General features: G+C 38.8%; 1 protein-coding gene across 1 annotated transcript in view; it reads right to left on the bottom strand.

The window, feature by feature from the left end:
• Window positions 1-10,541, bottom strand: part of BRINP2 (BMP/retinoic acid inducible neural specific 2) — a 202,122-nt gene extending 191,581 nt beyond the window's left edge. Inside the window, exon 1 of the mRNA XM_072419737.1 lies at window positions 9,813-10,541. The gene's annotated coding sequence lies outside the window, so the exon portion shown is untranslated. The remainder of the gene's footprint in view (window positions 1-9,812) is intronic.
• Between the last annotated feature and the right edge of the window lie 8,929 nt (window positions 10,542-19,470).

The raw sequence follows: 19,470 nt of genomic DNA, 5'->3' as shown, positions 1-19,470 counted from the left end.
CTGCGTAATATGTTGGCGCTATATAAATTCTGTTTATTATTAATAATAATAATAATAATAATAATAATATTAATCTATACTTAATATTACCTAATCTATATGTTAAGTCAATAAAGAAAAAACTTAACTGACATCAGATAGCAGCTTCCATAAAATCCTACATTGTTTCGGTACGTTGCCAGCCTGCCTCTTTGGAATGCCACTGTAGCCACCCCAAAAACGTAGATAACTGGGCCTAGCTAGAATTGGCAAAACAGTTTCTATATTCTACGGAGCTGTTTTTATTGCTTCTGCAACCTCCCACCAGGTAACAGCATTGCCTTTTAGGAGGTAAAGAAGGTGTGCCTGTCAGAATGCCACCATATAGGGACTATAGGGAGATACCAACAGACCCAATACAATGCTATGGCACTTTAAAGCACCCATTCTTCAATACCAGCCTTAGTTAGTATTGTATATCAACAACACAGGATTAATTTAATGTGACAACAACGCTTCTCGCTTGCAGTATTATCACATTAAACGATACAGGCAATTTAAATGGATAGAGCTGTATGAAGGTCTCTTTTGAACTTCCACCAAACAACACTGGCAGTTCAGATTTCCACATTTCATAGCATAATCTGTTAGTGTGAACACAAGCCAGGTGATAACTTTAATGTACGAAGAATGTACTTTTGTTTTATGAGTCTTTGAAAATGCTTTTATGTTGAAATGGAGCACCTGCCAATGTTGTAAGCTATGGCAGAGAGGTGAACGCTTTATAAAAGCACTAGGTTAGGCAGAGGGCAGAAACAAGCACTGTATCCTTCGCATGGCTGGAGGATACACTTTTAATCTAGATGGGGCCTGCAGTGATTTACAATGCAATAGGCTGCTGACCCCTGTGGCTTTGAAACAGATAAGAGCACAAGCCCCTACTCATAGACACAGCCATATATTTACCTTAATCACTATATACCGCAGCCATCTACCTGCCAGTGGGTGTATGGACACAGCAACAGATGTGCCTGTGGATATGGAGATTTTAGTATCAAAGGCACGAGGTGAGAAAGGAATTTGATGGAAGGTGAAATAGGCTTTTTCACAGTCCTATTGCTAAGAATAATGGTACTGTTTTCTCCAAAGTTAGAAAATAGAAACAGTGTCAGGTAAGGCATATTTAGATCTATCTAGTCTATCTGTTATAGTGTGTTATCACATATGCTGCCAATGCCAAAAATCTGATATGCAGTTTTATTTATTAACCCCCCTAGCGTTCCAATTCTATCCGTATTTCCACACAAAAAGTGTTACATTTTTTTGCATGGAAATTTATTTTACATTGTAGGCGTATATTTCTTATGCATACCTCACTGAAATATGTCCAATATTTAATAAATTTAATAATAAACTTTAAATAAAAAAACACAAAAATATGTTAAAAAAAATAGTGAAACAAAAAAATAGTGAAACATGTAATATAACTGTACAGTAGCATGTATAATATATATATATATATATATAATATAAAGATTTATTTGTATTCGACTGAATACAGATATTTTGTATTGAATCCAATACAAAATTATCTGAATTTCCCACCGCGCCTCAAGCACTAAGTGACGCATGCACCGACATCTCCAGGAAACCCCGGAGATCCCCTCTGCTGTCGCCGAGAGAAGATCGGAGAAGGAGGACACCGCTGAAGGACATGTAGGGATGAGGAGGACGCCGGGGGATGAAAAAAAAAACAAAGGTAAGTGGGTTTGTTATTGTTTTTTTAGCAACCCTGGGTCGGGATTACCGCTTTTTGCATGGAAAATCCCCCCCGAGTCACACTCGGGATTACCGCTTGAAGGGGGGTTAAAACAAGGGCTGTTTTTTTTTTTTATTGCTCTCCAAGACTGAAGAAGATAGACTATTGTGGGGCGAACCTGGGTGGTCCTGCAAACCTAGATTTCTTTAAAAACATTTGCAATTGGCTGACAATTGGTTTTAAATTCTGAACTAGATCCACTCCACATTTTCTGGATCACCCAGGTTCTACCATGATAGTCTATCTTCTCTAGTCTTGGAGAGCTTTAATAAATCAGGCCTAATGTGTCACAAAGCACTGTACAGTAATATAGTGCCAAGTGAATGGCATCACACTGCACTCATTTATGTAATGTTCATTGCCAAATATTATTAAAGTGCAATGCTGTGCTAACAGACCCTGAGTGTTCCTATCAAAAAACAGAAATGGGGAATAATGACACAAGTAAATTACAAATCTGTATATCGACTGTGGCATGTTTGTTGTTCCTAAACTGTTGGTTTGAATATTTCTATTATTTCTATAAGTCTGGTATTTTGACACTGATAGAATGTTTATGGTACTCATGTAAGTACATTTAAAAATCATGATGAACAGTAAATTCTCCAAGGATGTACAACACACAGAACCTTGTGGTGGATGGGCTACAACAGCAGAAGACCTGCACTGGGCACAGGCTCTGCAAAACTTGACGATTGAAAAAATTAACTCATAACTGCTATTAATGTTATTAAATAAATGTATCTACAGAAGTTGCTTAATGCATCCATGGTAATATGGACCAGAATCTTAAATGAATGTTGGTTGATTGTGAATTCCATGTTCCAAGAAGAACTTAGGCTTGTCTTGAAGCAAAGAGAGGCACTACCTAGTATTTGTATGACATTCCTTATAAATTCCTTAGTAAGCAGTATCATTATTCCTTTTCCACAGGGAAAATAGTCAATCAATATTTTTTGCCTTTAACATTTCTCTGTCCACCCCTAAATACCTCTAGATAAATTATCATTAGGGCAGTAGAGTGGGGAATGTTGAGAGCCACAAGATTCTTTGTTGCATGTAGAAATTATAAACATGAGAATCTTGTGTATTAAGAAGACAATCAGAGTATCGGTGTCAGGTGAATATGATCCTCCTCCATTTGGTTTTGAATTTCATTTAGTCTTTTGATTATGGTGAACCTCTCCTGGTCTAAAACGTTGGTAAACTAACAGCAATGCTGAATGTACTACCACCATATGGTAAATAGAAGTACATCTCTTAGCCTTTAGATTGATCCCTGTGACCATGTAAAGCCATCTTGGATACTAGATTTAAAAAGTATCTTTCACAAGGTTGCAAAGTATGCAAATCCTAGGAGAAGAAGTAGGTTTACCACCAATACTTCACCATTAAGCCTATAAGATACGAGTCATGGGTTCATATCTTACACTGATGAGAATGAAGTTTGTACCAACTGTAAGTTGCATGTTGGGGAGTTGATTTTAAAATAAAACTATAGGAAGAGCTGTTTGCATTACCCAAATGACTACTAAAAGTCTCTGAACAGGAAACTCTTCCTTTAATCACAGCATACCAGCATAAAACCTGATCCTACAGTCACCAATGGGCAACCTGCATGTTCTAGAATTAATTGTGCATTCCCTGAATTGTCATGTAAACATTTCCAGCACCCACATTCTGTTTTGAACTGAAAAAAAAGACCTGCTGGTTTTGGACTGCAAGGGAAAGATGTTTAATTAAAAGCCATGGGGCCCCGGTGCAAAATCTTAATGGACGCCCTCAAATCTGACATGAAAAGCTTGAACAGTCCTGTCAGCCCTGGGGCAGCTAGTTTTTAATATAATAGGAAAGTGTTTATTTCCTTTAAAAACCTTAACAAGTCTACTAGAGGCTAAAACAGCAGAGACAGCAAGAGGTAAAAAGATGTGGGAAGGAAAAAGAAACACTGCTTTACTTTGTACAGAATGCAGAATAAAGGGAAGCGGCAGCTGAACTCGGGGCTCTTTGACCTCAAGTTTAGCTCTATGCAGCTTCTTTATTAATCGCTCGTTAATTAAGTGAATATATGGAAATGCCTGTTTTTAAAAATAGGAAATTATTCCATGGTTGCAAAAGTACGCTAACCTGTTTCCAATGACCCTAAGAAACAATAGATCATAAAGTACCGGAAGGTACCTTCAGATGATCCATCCTCATTGCAGAGCAAACATGTACACCACATCTTTTCCTGTACTAACATAGGCTCCTTGAAACATAATTTTGCATATGAATAAATACACCCATCAGTCCCAATCATGGTACAGAGCTTGGATCCAATGACAGGCTTCTCGGTCCCTGAGGGCTATGCACTCTTGTCCCATGCACCGATAGTCTTAGATATTTGGAGAAGAGCATTACCATGGTGTGCACGGAGGAGAACATGCTAGATAAAAGCAAGGGCTCTTTGTATCTATTAAAGTTTAAGGACTCTTCTTATTGTACTAGTAACAAAAACCATATTTTGCTACAGAAGATGTCTGATAGCCAACATGGTTTATTCCACTCCTCTGGGCCTAGGTCATCCTTGACCTATCCCTCACCAGCTACAGGACTGTTAAAAGAGAAGTAGCACAGTAGCGAGCTTTTCTCTCCATCACTCTGATCGCCTGTCGCCATGGTCCTTATTAGCACATAAACTAATTTTTGTACTGGTGCTTTTGTTCACATTCCAGCCCTAGTATACAAGAACTGCAAGAGGCTGATACTGGGGCAAGTTCAGATAATTATAGTGAATTGCATTTAAAATACATCTGATGACGTTACTGACCAAGAGCTGCCTCTTGGTCAGTAAGGACACCCATCAGTCAACCACTTAGGAGAAGAGGGTGTTCTGTTTGGAAAGTAAATATATATATACATTTTGTTAAGGTGGAAGAACTGTTGGAATATTTAGAAAAGAGTCTTCTAAATAGGAATAATACCTAATCAATAACTAATTATTATTTTGAAAAAGAGTTTAAACTAAAAATGTGATGCCATGCCTAAATTGTAGATAAGGTTATCTGTTAGACCAGGTCACCTTCTTCTATTGTTCCAAGGCCCAGATTTGATGTTCAAGTGTCCATCATAGGCACTTTTGGCTGTGGACAGGAGTCAGCATGGCCCTGTGACCGGTCTGCAACCAACCAGCCCCATTTGCAACAAGCTAAGGTATACCGCCTGTCCTGACAACGTTACGTTTTTCAGCACAATACATATACAGTATATATATATATATATATATATATATACACACGTATACACACTTTTTGTTCTGACTAGTATAATTTACTTTAGGTTTTAATTTCATTTACATTAAAATACAATTGTAAAAACAGAAAGATTGTGGTGTACATAACTTTTATCACCAAGTTTTTGCTTTATAAACATTTCTTGGTTCTTACGTAGCATGGAAAACCAGATGCTGAAAAGTGAAAATAGGCATAAATAATTATATGTCTTCAACACATTCAGTGTGTTTATCTAAACATTTTAAAGTGGTCCAAAGCAAACTGTGCATTGGTGCGTGGTAGTAAAGCTGCTTTTCAAAAAAAAAAAAAAAAACAACTAAACTGATCCAGTAAAATCCAAACCTTTCTGTTTGCCTCTATTCTTACCAGTCCTTTATCTCTTCTGCATTTGGTAAAAGGTTCCATTTACTGTATTGATAAGGGGCTGACATAAAAGTTTCCAAAGTTATAAATACAATCTCAAAGACCCTATTGGTTCATTTTGGTTAGAAGTTTATGCATTTTTTTGCCTAAAAAAGAAAATCTACAACTATTGTACAGCTAATATTCTGCTTTGGGTTAGGCAAAGGACCCGTGTGTTACATAGGCATAGGACATACTGCTGTACCTCAAAACTGCCACCAAAGCCTGATGGAACAAATATCTAACTATAGCAAAAGATATATAGAGAGATGCCACAGCTCTAAATTAAATTTCACAATCACTGGTCACTTGACCTTTTTAACATAAGGTCTAAGCAAAGCACAGGGTGAAGTCTGAATTTTAGCAGAAAGCTGACTATGTTTTAGCTAAAGTTTGACTATGAGAGAAGACAAAAACATCCAATAACGCAGGGCTATAATAGTAAAGTCAATCAAAACCACTACTTTGCCTTACCATCCATGTGTCAGAGTATTCTGTACAGAATAAACACTGCTTTTATTTTTTTTTTTGTTCTGGTAACATGAATGGTCTGAATCCCAACATGCTTATTTCCTCAGTCAATGAAAGTGTATAGTTTGTGTTTGTCAACTACAAGGAATAGGAGAAAAGAAAAAAAAGGTCTTTAAAGCTAATAAGGTATTTTCCCCCAGCTACAGCAATTGCATACACATAATCACAGACCATCATTGTAGCCATTGAGCCAATATACCTAACAATTGACTGTTGGCTCTTAACTGTACTATTACTATTGATGTCAATGAATGTCCACGACTGCCCATGTCAATGAATGCTCTCTCGTAATCCTGTCCAATATTCTGCTAGAATTTAGCTTTGACAGACTGCACTCCTCCATCCTTGGCCTGGATGTAAAAAGATGCTGGCAGAAAAGGTAAAGTGCTTGTTTTGTATTTAGAGGCGTTTCCTCTTGGCACATGATACAATCAAACTGACAAATCTGGCCATCCCCGTGGTACATAGCAAAGAAAATGGGAAAGGGGTGGGGGGCATGTAGATAATCACATAGAACACAAAAACATTAAGCAAATAGAAACTGCAGGGGTACCCGACAATGTCAACTATGGGACAAATGACAAAGCTCATAGAGGAAAGGACAGACGGACAGTAGGACAAATACTAAAGTCCTAAACTATGGAGGAAAGTGGAAGCTTGAACTAAGCATTTGTGATGAGTAGAGATGCTTGAGATATATACATTTTTAAAGGGGTAAGATTTATCTGAAAATCATAAAATTTAGTGATGACCGGGGCTTCATTTTTTCTTCTTGATACTATAACTATTCTTTTTATAAGATGTTCAAAAAGACATGTATTGTAATCACTAGACACGTGTGAGAAGGTCCAAATGTCTGGATCATCGTGGACTTATACTAGCAAATCTGGAGCAGATTCCTAAAAGTTCTCTTATCAGCACACATAGATTATGAAGAGTTGACGTGAGCAATAGATCATGGAAGAGTGAATTGCAACCTTGGTGGCTGTTGTGAATTAAGCAAGACAAAGTTTTTCCAACGTAATCACATTGACTGTCAGACGTTATAAAATATTTCAGTGCGTTCCAGTCAATAAAACAAAATGTGGAGCTTCAGAACTGGAAAAAAAAGCTTCATATGATTTTGTATCTGCCCCTCCTACTGTGTACTGCTCCCCTTCTCCTTAGATTGTAAGCTCTTTTGGGCAGGGTCATCTCCTTTTTCGTGTCATTCTTTGTATCTGTCATTTGCAAGCCCCATTTATTGTACAGCGCTGCATATTATGTTGGTGCTTCATACAGTTTAATATAATAATATTCTGTAGCTATTCAGAATTGTGTGTTTGCATTAACTACGATAAACTGCAAATCTTATTGGTGCTGTGAGCTGTTGACCCTTGAACATCATCCCTGCATCATTTTACCCCTTATTGAATCAAGATGTTACATGTTCTACATAGAATGTATTACATTTATGCCCCACATATTTGAAAACAAATTGAGATTAGCCATTTTTAGCTATTGTACTGCAAGTCCCAGCACAGACTGCTGGAAACACAAGTCTTAACATGGCCTGTTCAAACTATTGTCCCAGCATGGCCTGTTGAAATCACAAATTCCAATATGTCCTGGGGGTTGGGACTGGCATACTGAAGACCATTATCTATTGTTCAACTAAAACACATTCATGTTTCCTAAGAATCAAAAGCTCATAAAATATTTTAGCAGTAAGACGAAAACCTTGCATAATGTCATAGACATACCGGTTCAGCCATTTACTGGAAAGGCGAGGGTTAGCAAGAGCATGTGAGCCGCTATCAATCACTTCCACCAAGTCAAAGAGATGACACCCAGCATATAAAAACTACTGCTAGGAAAAGCTTTGACTTCTCCCTGCCTCTCATATGGCTTAAATGGAGGATTTGCCTGGCAGATACATCATTGTTTTAATGTAATCAATACACCAAAGGAAAGCTAGCAGGGATTGTGCCTACATTGCACCTCTACAGCCAACATCCCCTACTTAAAAGGCAGTGTGGGTACCCAGAGCCTGCAAGAGCTCTTTCTCATGCAAAATGTGACAAGAACTAGCCTGCCTGAACTCAGTACCGCTGCCCATAATGTACCAGAAAGCAGTCGGATGATACTGCAGCTGCTTCACACACCAATGGAAATTTGCATTGAATTTATGACCGGAAAAGAAATCATATAACCAAATTAAAATGAGACTGCCACCCCAGAATATTTATAAGAGAATTTAGCTTTTAAACCTATGCACAGCCATGCCATTTAGCCCTCAGCTGCACAGTAGGCTGGTACTTTAGCTGCAGCATTTAAACAGGCCTTGGTGCTTTTTTAATTTTCCATAAACAACCTGTTATGGGGCCAGAGGGCACAGGGGGATCTCTAATTTGCCTATAGGAGCGTGACAGCACAGCTGTGGCTTCATACAGAATGCCATTCATGGCTAGCATTGTCATCCTCCAAGCTCATTCAATTTATTTTCCTTTTTTTTTTCCAAAAATGGTCTGCAGTGCCCTCAGGGACCTTGAGCTAGAAGCAAATCCAGGTGTTAGGAAACACAATCAAATAAATGTAACTATACAGACCCCCATTCTATAGAGGTCTTATGTTTAGATTCTTTTACGAATCTCACATATTTCATAGCAGCAACTGGATAACATTGCTTGACCATCACTTGAGCAGTTGCATTGTCTGTTTTAGGCAGAGGTGATACAGCTCTGGACACTTGTCCAAATGGAGAGACATGTAAAAAATAAACCTCACCTGGAGTGATGGAACTAAACATCAGCAGAAGTAATTATTAGCAAATGACTTCTTCTAAGAGTTTATGCCGTCTAGCTATGGAGTTTGAGAACTACCAAAATCACTAAAACCTAAAGGACATGTGGACCTAAGCCGAATTACGAGCCCCGTTTGCTTTGTAAATGCCACAGATGCTGCCGTATCTCTTTAGAGAGTTAATAATGATGTTTGTGATAGCATTCTACCTCTTTGTGTACTAGGACGGTGATTGACGGCTGCACTCACAAAGAGGTTCTGTTTCATCAGACGTGGGTTCTACTAGTCATTCTGGCCAAAAAGAGAAGTGCATTTTCTGAGCCCTGCCTATGTCTAAAAATTCAAGAAGGAGAAACATTGATGGCCTGCTAGCCAAGACTCCGAGATTAATCTAAAGCAAGTCTAAAAATACCCCTTTGCTACTATAGAAGACGGATCCGGCGGCACCGGCCCCTATAGCAGTTAAGGGGTAACACAACCTCTATTCTAGAGGGTTATTAGATTTTCTGCAGTGCACTGAGAACATAAAACCCAGCGATAAAGTGATTAATGGAGCAATGCCTTGTGGGTCTCTTTAGCAAGGAACAGGTCAATGGACTGGTGCCCTACAGCATTATTGCAGGGAAAGAAGTTTAACCCATTCTGGCTTTTCTGTGGTTTTCTATCCATTAAGAGAGAAACACATAACAACGGTGGGTTCACACAGGGTGCCAGCAGTATATCCTACGCTATTCTATACCTTCGCAAAGATGACTTCAGTATTCTATAAATAATACCATGCAGTGGCGCACAAACATAATGAATATGTACATGCCTGTGTCATCCTATGGATCATTCATGCAGCCAATCATTTGTGCCACTACTGGAAAGTATCCACTTTTACCTCCAGCAACAAAAGCTTTTACATTTATTGTGAATGTTATCTTCTTCCCAGGCTGAGACAAATACCCCGAGAAATAATTTACCCATCTTTGTTGTTTTTAGTCTATGGAAGCTTTTTACTAGTCAAGTAATTTAATGCAACTTACCCAAAGGGCAATATCAAAGGGGGCCCCACACCACCTTGGCACTGCCAATCAATTGTCCACAGCTGCCTTGACCAAAAATAAAAAATGAAAAAAAAGAAAATTCCAGTGATAGCCTGTAGAGTACCGGCTGATCCTTATTAGTTCCCCAGATTCCAGACTGAAAGTTCAGAGACTGGAAGAGCTGCAAGTCAGTACGCCTGCTCCGTTCCAATGTCAGTGAAAAAATCCAACAGTAAGAAAAGAATTCTTGGGTCCAACAGCAAGGTGAATGTCCAGGTCAAAAAGTCAACTAGGGACAATGGGTCATGTGCACATTTTCCCTGCACCCCCAGCAAGGCAATCAGCTGTGTGCTTGCAAATGAGTGCATAGGTGTTTGCATGTCCTGTTGGCTACTAGATGCCAATCATTGTGTGCGGAGCACAGAATGCCTTCTCTCTATAAGGTCACTATGAGCATCCTGCTCCTTTTTCTTTTTTTTTTACAATGGATCAAGGTCTGTCTGTTTCCCATTGTCTTGCCATGAAGAGGATGAACTGTCAGTGATGTAGAAGGTTTCTGCAATTAGTGGGATTTTATGTAGCAAGGTTCATATTCATTCTTCCTCCCATCTCTCCTCTTTCTGTGCCTGCCTTTTTCTTGAATATCCCTATGAGTTTTTCCCTGTGTGTCTCTCTCTCTGCTCCTAAGTGTGTTACCTGCAGGATTCACTCACAAGCACCAGCTCAGCATCAGCACCAAGTCAGTGTGAAAACTCTCTCCCCATCCATTGCATGCCTGTCCCACTGCAGCCAATCGTACCAACAGGAACGCCTCCGCCATCTGAAGATTGGCCAGATCCATCCCTGGGGCCACACTTGATTGGAAGACTCCAGGCTCTGGGCTTTAACCCACTAGATGCTTTCCTGAGCATCACTGTTGAACAATATCTTATAGAGGATTGCAGCAGGAGGAAGTTAGGGCTGCAGCTGCCTGGATTTACAAATCTATTAAGTCTCTTATTTCCACTTAAAGTAGCTGAGTTTGAAACCAATTGTTCTACAATCCCTGATCCTTAATGTAATAAGACACCCAGGAGATAATATATCATGTAATAACAATTCAGAGCAGCTATTCCTGCTCAACACAGGTTGTAGTGTGAAAAGGGACAGAGCCGGAAAGTGGAATGACAATTATTTCCACGGGGCCATGTTGGAAGAAATATTGATGCCAAAACTCAGTTATCAGTGAATAGTTTGTAGCTGCCATGTACAGAGATTAGAAGCGTTTATTGCTTGGCTGTATCGTCCCACACCTTGAACTAATGGGGGATTGCAGGGTGCTGGGAAGGTAGTTCTGTGCGGCCAGATTTTGCATTCCAGGGACATGGGAATTAGCTTGTTCTATAGTTACTATGATCATCCTAACTAGATGAAACACACCTAAACCTCTAAAAGATTATACACTACTTTCTGGACTGGCTAGTAGATGATACTGTATTTCAGTTTCCAGGGACACTTTGCTCCAGGGCTGATCTATTTGACTTCTAGCAGCATAGATCACCAAATAGCTCCTCATTACTGTATAAGTATGTGACCCATCTCCAAGCAATAAAAATCATAGTATATCCATTGATCATCACATGGTTATCATATAGTCTGATTATTGTAACCTACCTCCTAGCATTATAGATTATAGTATACCCCTGATCATTGCATGAATATCATATGGGCTCATGCATGTTCGGTACATACAAATGCTTAAATCACTATGTACTCCTGATCATAACATGATGATCATATAGTCCGATTATTGTAACCTACCTCCTAGCATTATAAATTATAGTATACCCCTGATCATATGGTTTTATCCCTGGTTATCATATAGGCTCATGCACGTGCGGTGCATCCAAATGGTTAAATCACTATGTACTCCTGATCATCACATGGTTATCATATAGTCTGATTATTGTAACCTACCTCCTATAGAACATAGTATACCCTTGATCATCACATGATGATCATATAGTCTGATTATTGTAACCTACCTCCTAGCATTATAGTATACCCCAGATCATTGCATGGATATCATTGGGCTCATGCCTATGGGTTACCCCCTAACAATCAAAATTACTTTATAGTTCCTGATTATCCTGATTATTGCATATGTGTGTAACCTAGCAGCATAGTTCACAGTATACCCCCGACCATGGCATGGTAATATATGGGCTGATTCTTGTAACCTAGCCCCTAGCAGCATAGATCAGAAGCCCCTTATTACTGTACGTATGTTCCGAATCTTTTCATGGTTATCATTTAGGCTTTGGCATGTGGCTTACCTCCTAGCAGTACAGGTTATCATATAGCCACAGATTATTGCAGTGACTTACCTCCTAGACGTATAGATCATAGCATACCCATTTGATCATTTCATGGTTATATTAGGATTTATGCATTAAATGTACAGCGCTATTTAATATGTTGATGCTATATAAATCCTGTTTTTTAATAATAATATTATAATTTTTATTATTAATAATAATATTAATAATAATAATAATAATAATAATGCATGTGACTTTTTTCCAAGTAACACAGATGAATATATAGCCCCTGATTATTGCATAGGTATGTGACCCACCTCCGAATATTATAGATCATAATTTATCCTCTGATCATTGTATGGGTACCATATAGGCTTGTGCATGTAGGTTACCACTTAGATGTTTGAATCAATATATACTCCTATTGAATAGCTATTATATGTATATATATATTATAATTCTTGTGCCGTACCTGTTTGTAGTACGGATTATCGTACATCCCCTGATTTTTGCAGGGAACGTAACCTACCTTCTAGCAGCCTACATAGATAACATTATACCTCTGGATATGAATTCATGTGACTTACCTGCTACTTGCATAGCTTACACCACAATTCCTAAATATTGAATGAATATAATTTTTAACTGTAAATATTGAAGTTGTCTTCCAAATACATCCATTCAGTATTTTTTGGGCCAAACAATATGGAAGTAGATATAAACCATATCTGCTTTTTCTTTCTATGAGTACTATTTTATATTTTTTTTTCATGCTTTTTGCAATTTAATGTTGTTGATCCCCTCCATCCCCTTTGCACTCACTTCACATCTACATGCAGTCCAGAAATGGCTGCATGTCATTGTCCAGTATGCACATTGACTACAGGTAAGGCCACTTACTGTCTGTAATGAAAACACATTAGACAATATTACAATGCATGGGAATGATTAGGGACATAGACACAGTGCTGTCACCATTAAAGTGTTGGATGAAGGATCTTTGCGGCAGAATCACCTGCTATTATTTTTTTCTAAATTTGCAAATTTAGAAACTCCGAAAAGTACTTTTAGAATTATAACAATCTTATATGTGAATTATTGTGCGGGGTTACATATAATTTAATTTTTCCTAAAGTGCACCTGTTGAGCCATTGCTGAACCTGTGAAATCCTGCGCTGGCTGTTATGCTGACCCTCTGTCTTAGATTTGTTTTATATTACTGTTCACCATGGTCATAACTAATATTCATAAGGCTGAACTGCAAACATTTTTCTGGGTCCACCTTTTTAAATCTCTGCAGCAGCAGAATCAGCTCTGACAATATATGACATGATCTTAACACAAAGGAGGCCTAAATCCAGGACAGGCAGCAGTTTACCTCCCCACTGTCCCAGAATATGTGGGACTGTCCTAGAATTTGCATAAATTCCTAAAATCCCAGGGATCCGATGGTGATCCAATGCCAGGCTTTGGAAACGTTATTCCAGTACAAGTCTGTGCACAATGTGTGTCTACACAATACACAATGCTTCCCTTTGCCATGCTGATTGTCCTAAATCATTTTAACCATGCAAAACAGGGACAGTGCCTTCTCAAGAGGTGCAGAGGTGAATAGGGGTAAAGGAGGTGTTGGTACAAAGGTGATCAGTGGCAGAACAGAGGCCCTAGATGTGAGGGGTGGTTCATAATGGATGCATAGTAGTGGATTAGTGCTACAGAAGTGATCAGTAGAAGAAGTGATGGTAGTGATGGTAGAAGAGGAGGTGTAGGGGACAGCAGTGGCTAGACAAGGGGTGCATAGGTGAGCAGTGGATGAAGGGTGAAGAGACAAGTGGCCAGTGGTGACTTTGGGATGGGGTGTTGGTGGGGAGGATATGATTGCTTGTATTGATGGTAGGTGCTACCATTTGATCGCAGGAGCTGAAAGCGACCTCAAAGGAGTTTGGGGTACAAGACATGACAGGTGGCACAGGCAGCAAAAAGGCCAACAACATGGGAAATAAACTGTGGTGGAAGGTCTGTTTTAATACAATATTTATCCTGCAGGAAATTAGTTCTTATTTCATTTCTGCTGGGCAGGAGGCACAGTTAAAGACAGTGGTCATTCATCATTATCATTTTTATGAAATCATTTTGGTTTGAGGTTTGAAGTATATTTTGGGACTTGCCCAACTTTCTCTGTCCATTGCTCTTTTGCTCATAAAGTAATGCTTCTATGTGAAGCTACAGTCATCCAAACTATGCAGAGCTAAATAAGATGGGGCCATGTCAGCTAGGCTTACTCTGGGATACAGTCATCTGCTGGCATAGGATCATGTAGATCCTACAAAAGTAAAAGGCAGCAACCTGAATTATCCAGAAGCCACTCACTCAAAAAGGACAGGATTGGTAGTTTCTGTAATTTGCATTGTATTTTTTTGCACAAAAAGGAGGAAGGCAAATAGAATGAAAAAGCTTAGTTTTATAAGTATATTTATTTATATATTTTATTTATAGTATTAGTTTCATAAATGAGACAAATAAATGTTGCCCCTAACTTTTACATTTTGGGTTTATATACACTTTAAAGCCTTCTGTACTGGAAGCTTTGCAGTTTAGTTTTCTGCCCCCCAAGGTCCTCACAATTTTTTATAAGTCTTCGAAACAAGCCCACCTTTTTTTTGCCTTTCCCCCATATTTTTCTGTAACAGCCTCCAAAGCAGGGCTCCCCCCTATGCTAGGACATATAGTTTTCCATAACATTATTCCCCCCTCCTATCACAGACCCTAAAGTTTTCTGTAACGGCCTCCCATATGTCCCCCCATCCCAGGTCCTATAACAGGTACATAAGCCACCTTGGCTATTGCCATGCCACAGCTGACCTAGAAAACATTTATAAACTGAAATTGTCATTCTTTGAGGCTGTCCTTCCATCTCTGATAACCTGGATGTTTGCCAACCATGGTCTTATAATAAAATTGATTCTATTTTATGAACCCGCTCTGTGAAAAGCTTAAAAGAACACATCTTGCAAAACAAGGTACATTTTAACTCCTGGTATCTAAGTGCCTTCCTACAGTATGTAAAATATTAGTGATTTTGTTCTAGCTGTTGAATTGCTGTATTTTTTTATGGAAAAGTACTTAAGCTGTAAGAAACCAAACAGACAATAAGCATTTCCTTTGGGTTTTAGACAGCTGCTTCCATTATGTAGTTTTTCTGTTCTATTCTGCCTTGCTTTTCTGCATGGTAAACATGTAGTTTTAAGATAATTATACTGCCCATCATGTAATGCCTCCAAATTGGGTTGTCTCTTTATTTTCTGCAAGCTGGTAATGGGACGAGGACATGCTTATCATGGAGGAGGTGTAGTCGCTCTTAGAGCAATGTGCTTAGAGATGCTGTAGCAACATTATAATGCCTTGCACATGGGCGAATTCAATGCCCTTTAATAGTCAACAGAAAATATTCAAAGAGGATAATTGAATTAACCCCTGTACTGGATAGGATAAAGAACTAGTGCATTACCTTAGGAAGGTCACCTTCAGTTATGACCAAAATAAGTACTCTTCCAAGAAATGTATTTGTATGGAATGAATATAATCTGAAAACACTTTAAAGGGACATTACCATGTTATTTTTAAACAATATAAAATTGGGCAAACTGCTACTATGCAATTTGTACTCCAAGTAGATCTGTGATGAGATGTCAATTTGCTCATATATGCAGAAAATTGGAGGGTTATCTTTATATCTTCTAAAGCTCTGAAACCTAGAATATATAATTACGCATGTCTCGAGCCAATGCAAAGATCTGTCACATCCTTTCCATGCTGTACCATTGACCTTTTAATGCAATTGTTGGTCGCATGCAGGGTGACTATTGGAGTAAAGGGGGGGGGGGGTTGACAAGGGGTACTTCTGTAGCAGGCCCTGATCAAACAAGTTTGGTTGGAAATTTTGAGATACTTCTCTTATGTCCACTTAGCTTTGCATGGAACAATATTGGTAACTATATGTGTGAGTCTGACGGTACACATGACTACATTGTATGAGTACACCACTCTAAAGAAAAGCCACATAAAAACTTCATCGTCTCTTAATAAACAACCATATATCGAGTTATTTTAAGTAAGCATGTTTTAAGCTGCGTACACACTTCCAATTTTTATTGTTGGTAAACGAAGCACGAACGATCCTGCACGATATCTGCGAACGATCGTATGGCACCGATCCTGTACCTACAGATAACGACACCATCGTTCAAAGATATTGTACACACGATAGATGCGATCGTTTGAATGATACAGGAAGTGACGTGCACCACAGGAAGTGAGCGAACGTTCGTTCACCGCGCATGCTCAGACCATGGACGATCACTGAACGACCGTACACACGATAGATGGTCAACGATCGTCGTCCAATCTGATCCGCCGGTCCGGTCGTTCATTTCCAACGACTATCCTCGTTCGTCGGCGTCGTTGGTTACTTTTTTTACAAACGATTTTTGGCCAATCAGTCGTTCATCGTTCGTTCGTTGTTCATTTCCAACGATAAAAATTGGAAGTGTGTACGCAGCTTTACTCATCAACAGTTTTACTTTATAGTGGACCAGAAGTCCCACAACAAACAATTACCAAGACGTAAAGTTTTTCTAAAGAAATGGAAAGGATAAAGAACTAGTGCAAAGTCAAACTTTCTTTTGGCTACTTATGAATTTTCTCTTCTGTGTAGATTTCTCCTTATGCAATGTACAACCTAGCTCTATTCTCAGCATACCACAACAGAGCTGAGTGTCAGGGACAATGTATCTTTTGTGCACTTGTCCAAAGAGAGACATTGATGGGAGGCTGAATAGTAATAAGAAAATGTGTTTTATTTTGTCCACTGCACTCTTCTTTTGCTGGCTGACTTCTGAGTGTGTTGAATGCCTTGTCTCCATCGTGCCCTGTGGTCCCAATCCTACCCCTTGCAGGGATGTAGGGCAGATAGAACCACAGAGTGGAGCGGTGACTCTAGGATCTGACACTCACAGGATTGATGAATGTAGATCTTTCTATTTATTTATGCTCAACCAGAGGAATATGCAGACTAGACACTGGAACTAGTGAGTATTAAAATGATTGCTTTGTTTTTAAAAATAGCAACATTAGCAATTTAGAAGAAAAGGTCAGTGATTAGTTTGGGGATAGGGTTTGGAAAGGCGGTTAGGAACTTTATGAGCAGGAACAAATGGAAAGAAAATTTGGTTGTGAAGGAAGCTACCTGCCCATTCACTCCTTTGTACAATTTTGGCAAGTGGTTGGGGACCCTTCTTCACTATGATGTCCACTAAGTTGCAAGGTCAACTGGTTGCAAGGTCAACTGGTTTGTACAAGTAGCTATGCCATACGATGGTTCATGGGTTATTATAAATGGCCCCAAGGCAGTGGAGTTTAATTGGGGACCAAAAGTACCAATGGTTTTAAAGATTTTAAGATATTGCTATTGTATAAAAATAACACATTCTAGGACCTGCAGGCTTAGTTAATGATATGTTATTTTTCTGGATAATATTGTTTTGTATGGTTGTTATTGTTGTATGTGATTATATGTAAACATATGGTTACACTTCCTATATATTTTATAATAAAACAGCTGCCATAGCCATTTTCAATTCCAATCTGTGTTTTGTTTGTTCTTATTTGAGGTTTAGTAAAAACGGGAAGGAGCTTGGTTGAGGAGAGAAAGGGGCAATCTGGGGACCTCTGAACTAGTCTGGTCATGTAAAATGTTTTTGTATATGCATTTTAATATACACAACCTAACATGAATATCAGGAAAAAGATTCACTTCCAGAAAAAAAATATTCACGTAATGACACATCTTCAACACCAAAAAAAGAGACAAAAAAACCTCCAAAAGCAAATACCTAAAATGCATATTAAAACACATCTCAGAAAATGTTACTTGGCCTTTAGTGCCCTTTTAAACCTTTGAGTAAGCAGACCTTAATTTTGCATTCATTTTTTTCCCCTTTTCTTTATTTTTTGCAGGTTCTATCCTTGTTGTGGTCCACAAGTGCTGATATCATGTGTAAGTCTCCGAACAGTTTTCCTCTTTGCACATTTACAGTGCAAATTTGTGCTAAGCTGTTGGAAAATCCCCAGCCATTATGTTACATGTCTTTGTGTGTTCACTTTTCCAAGGCTGCTTCTCCCCAGAGAGTGTGGGTTGCTGCATATCATGTTTTTACAAAAGGCTGGGTGCCGATGAGCTTCCTACAGGCTGCAGTTATATCACCAAGAAAGTCCCGTAGTTGCCAACTATTAATTATCATCCTGGCATATGAAACACAGAGGTGTGATAGCTTGTATTGCTTCTTTTCTCAATGGTAGGAGTTCAACACAGATGATTATGATGAACATTTACAAGCAACAGAAAAAATGTATAAGTGAGCTACTAAAGTTATCCAGCAATCATGCAAATATCTTTAATTTTTAAGTTATTCTGTTAGTCACCTAAAAATGTCAATGGTATTTTTTAATGGAGTCGCCAATATAATCTTTGCTTCATCTTAGGCACCACAGCTTTAACCAGACTGCAGCATTTAACACTTTAGGAGTGTAAGATTCCTGTGTACCCCACATAAGTTGTCACTGCTGTGTCCTGTATTGACATAGGTGTTTGTAGCTGGAAGTTTAGTGCAATGAGAAGAATGTCTCATTGTTTGTGGGTTTAGCCCACAATGTCTGCAGGTGCCAGGCAGTAAAAACCAGTGTGTTCCAGCACCCAGCAATGTAAAAGGCACCATTTGGTGGAATCTTCTTCCAAATGGTGACTGTAAAGTCCCTGGCCTGATATTGTGAGGTGCAGTAAAGCTGCAGTAAAGCTGCGTACATACTTGCAATAATCATAAATGGAAACTTACGACTAACGACCGATCGTCCGATAATCATTAACAAAAAAGTGCACAACGATGCCGACGAACGAGGATTGTCGCTGGAAACGAACTACCGTTCTGATAAAGCGTCGATTGTTCTCTATCTATTGTGTGTATGGTCGTTCAGTGATCGTGGATGGTTCAGCAGTAGACTTTCTCTTTTACATGTCACTTCCTTCTTTGTTCAAACAATCATGTGTAAATTATTGGTGTACAATATTTGAACAATCATATCGTTACAGCATGTACAGAATTGTGCACAATACAATCGTTCAAAACAATCATGCATAATCATTAGTCTTTTGTTTTCTAACAATAATTATTGAAAGTGTGTACCTAGCTTAAGACATGGAGCCTAGTAGGTGGCACAACACATCAAAGATGGGGCATCATTTCCACTGGCACGAGGGCACCATTACAATTGATCACTGATCTTGACATTTTTTTTGCCTACTA

The sequence above is a fragment of the Pyxicephalus adspersus genome, chromosome 8 (assembly GCF_032062135.1).
Source record: "Pyxicephalus adspersus chromosome 8, UCB_Pads_2.0, whole genome shotgun sequence".
Lineage (NCBI taxonomy): Eukaryota > Metazoa > Chordata > Amphibia > Anura > Pyxicephalidae > Pyxicephalus > Pyxicephalus adspersus.
Note: the sequence above shows the minus strand (reverse complement) of the source record. Positions and strands in the feature narration are given on the sequence as shown.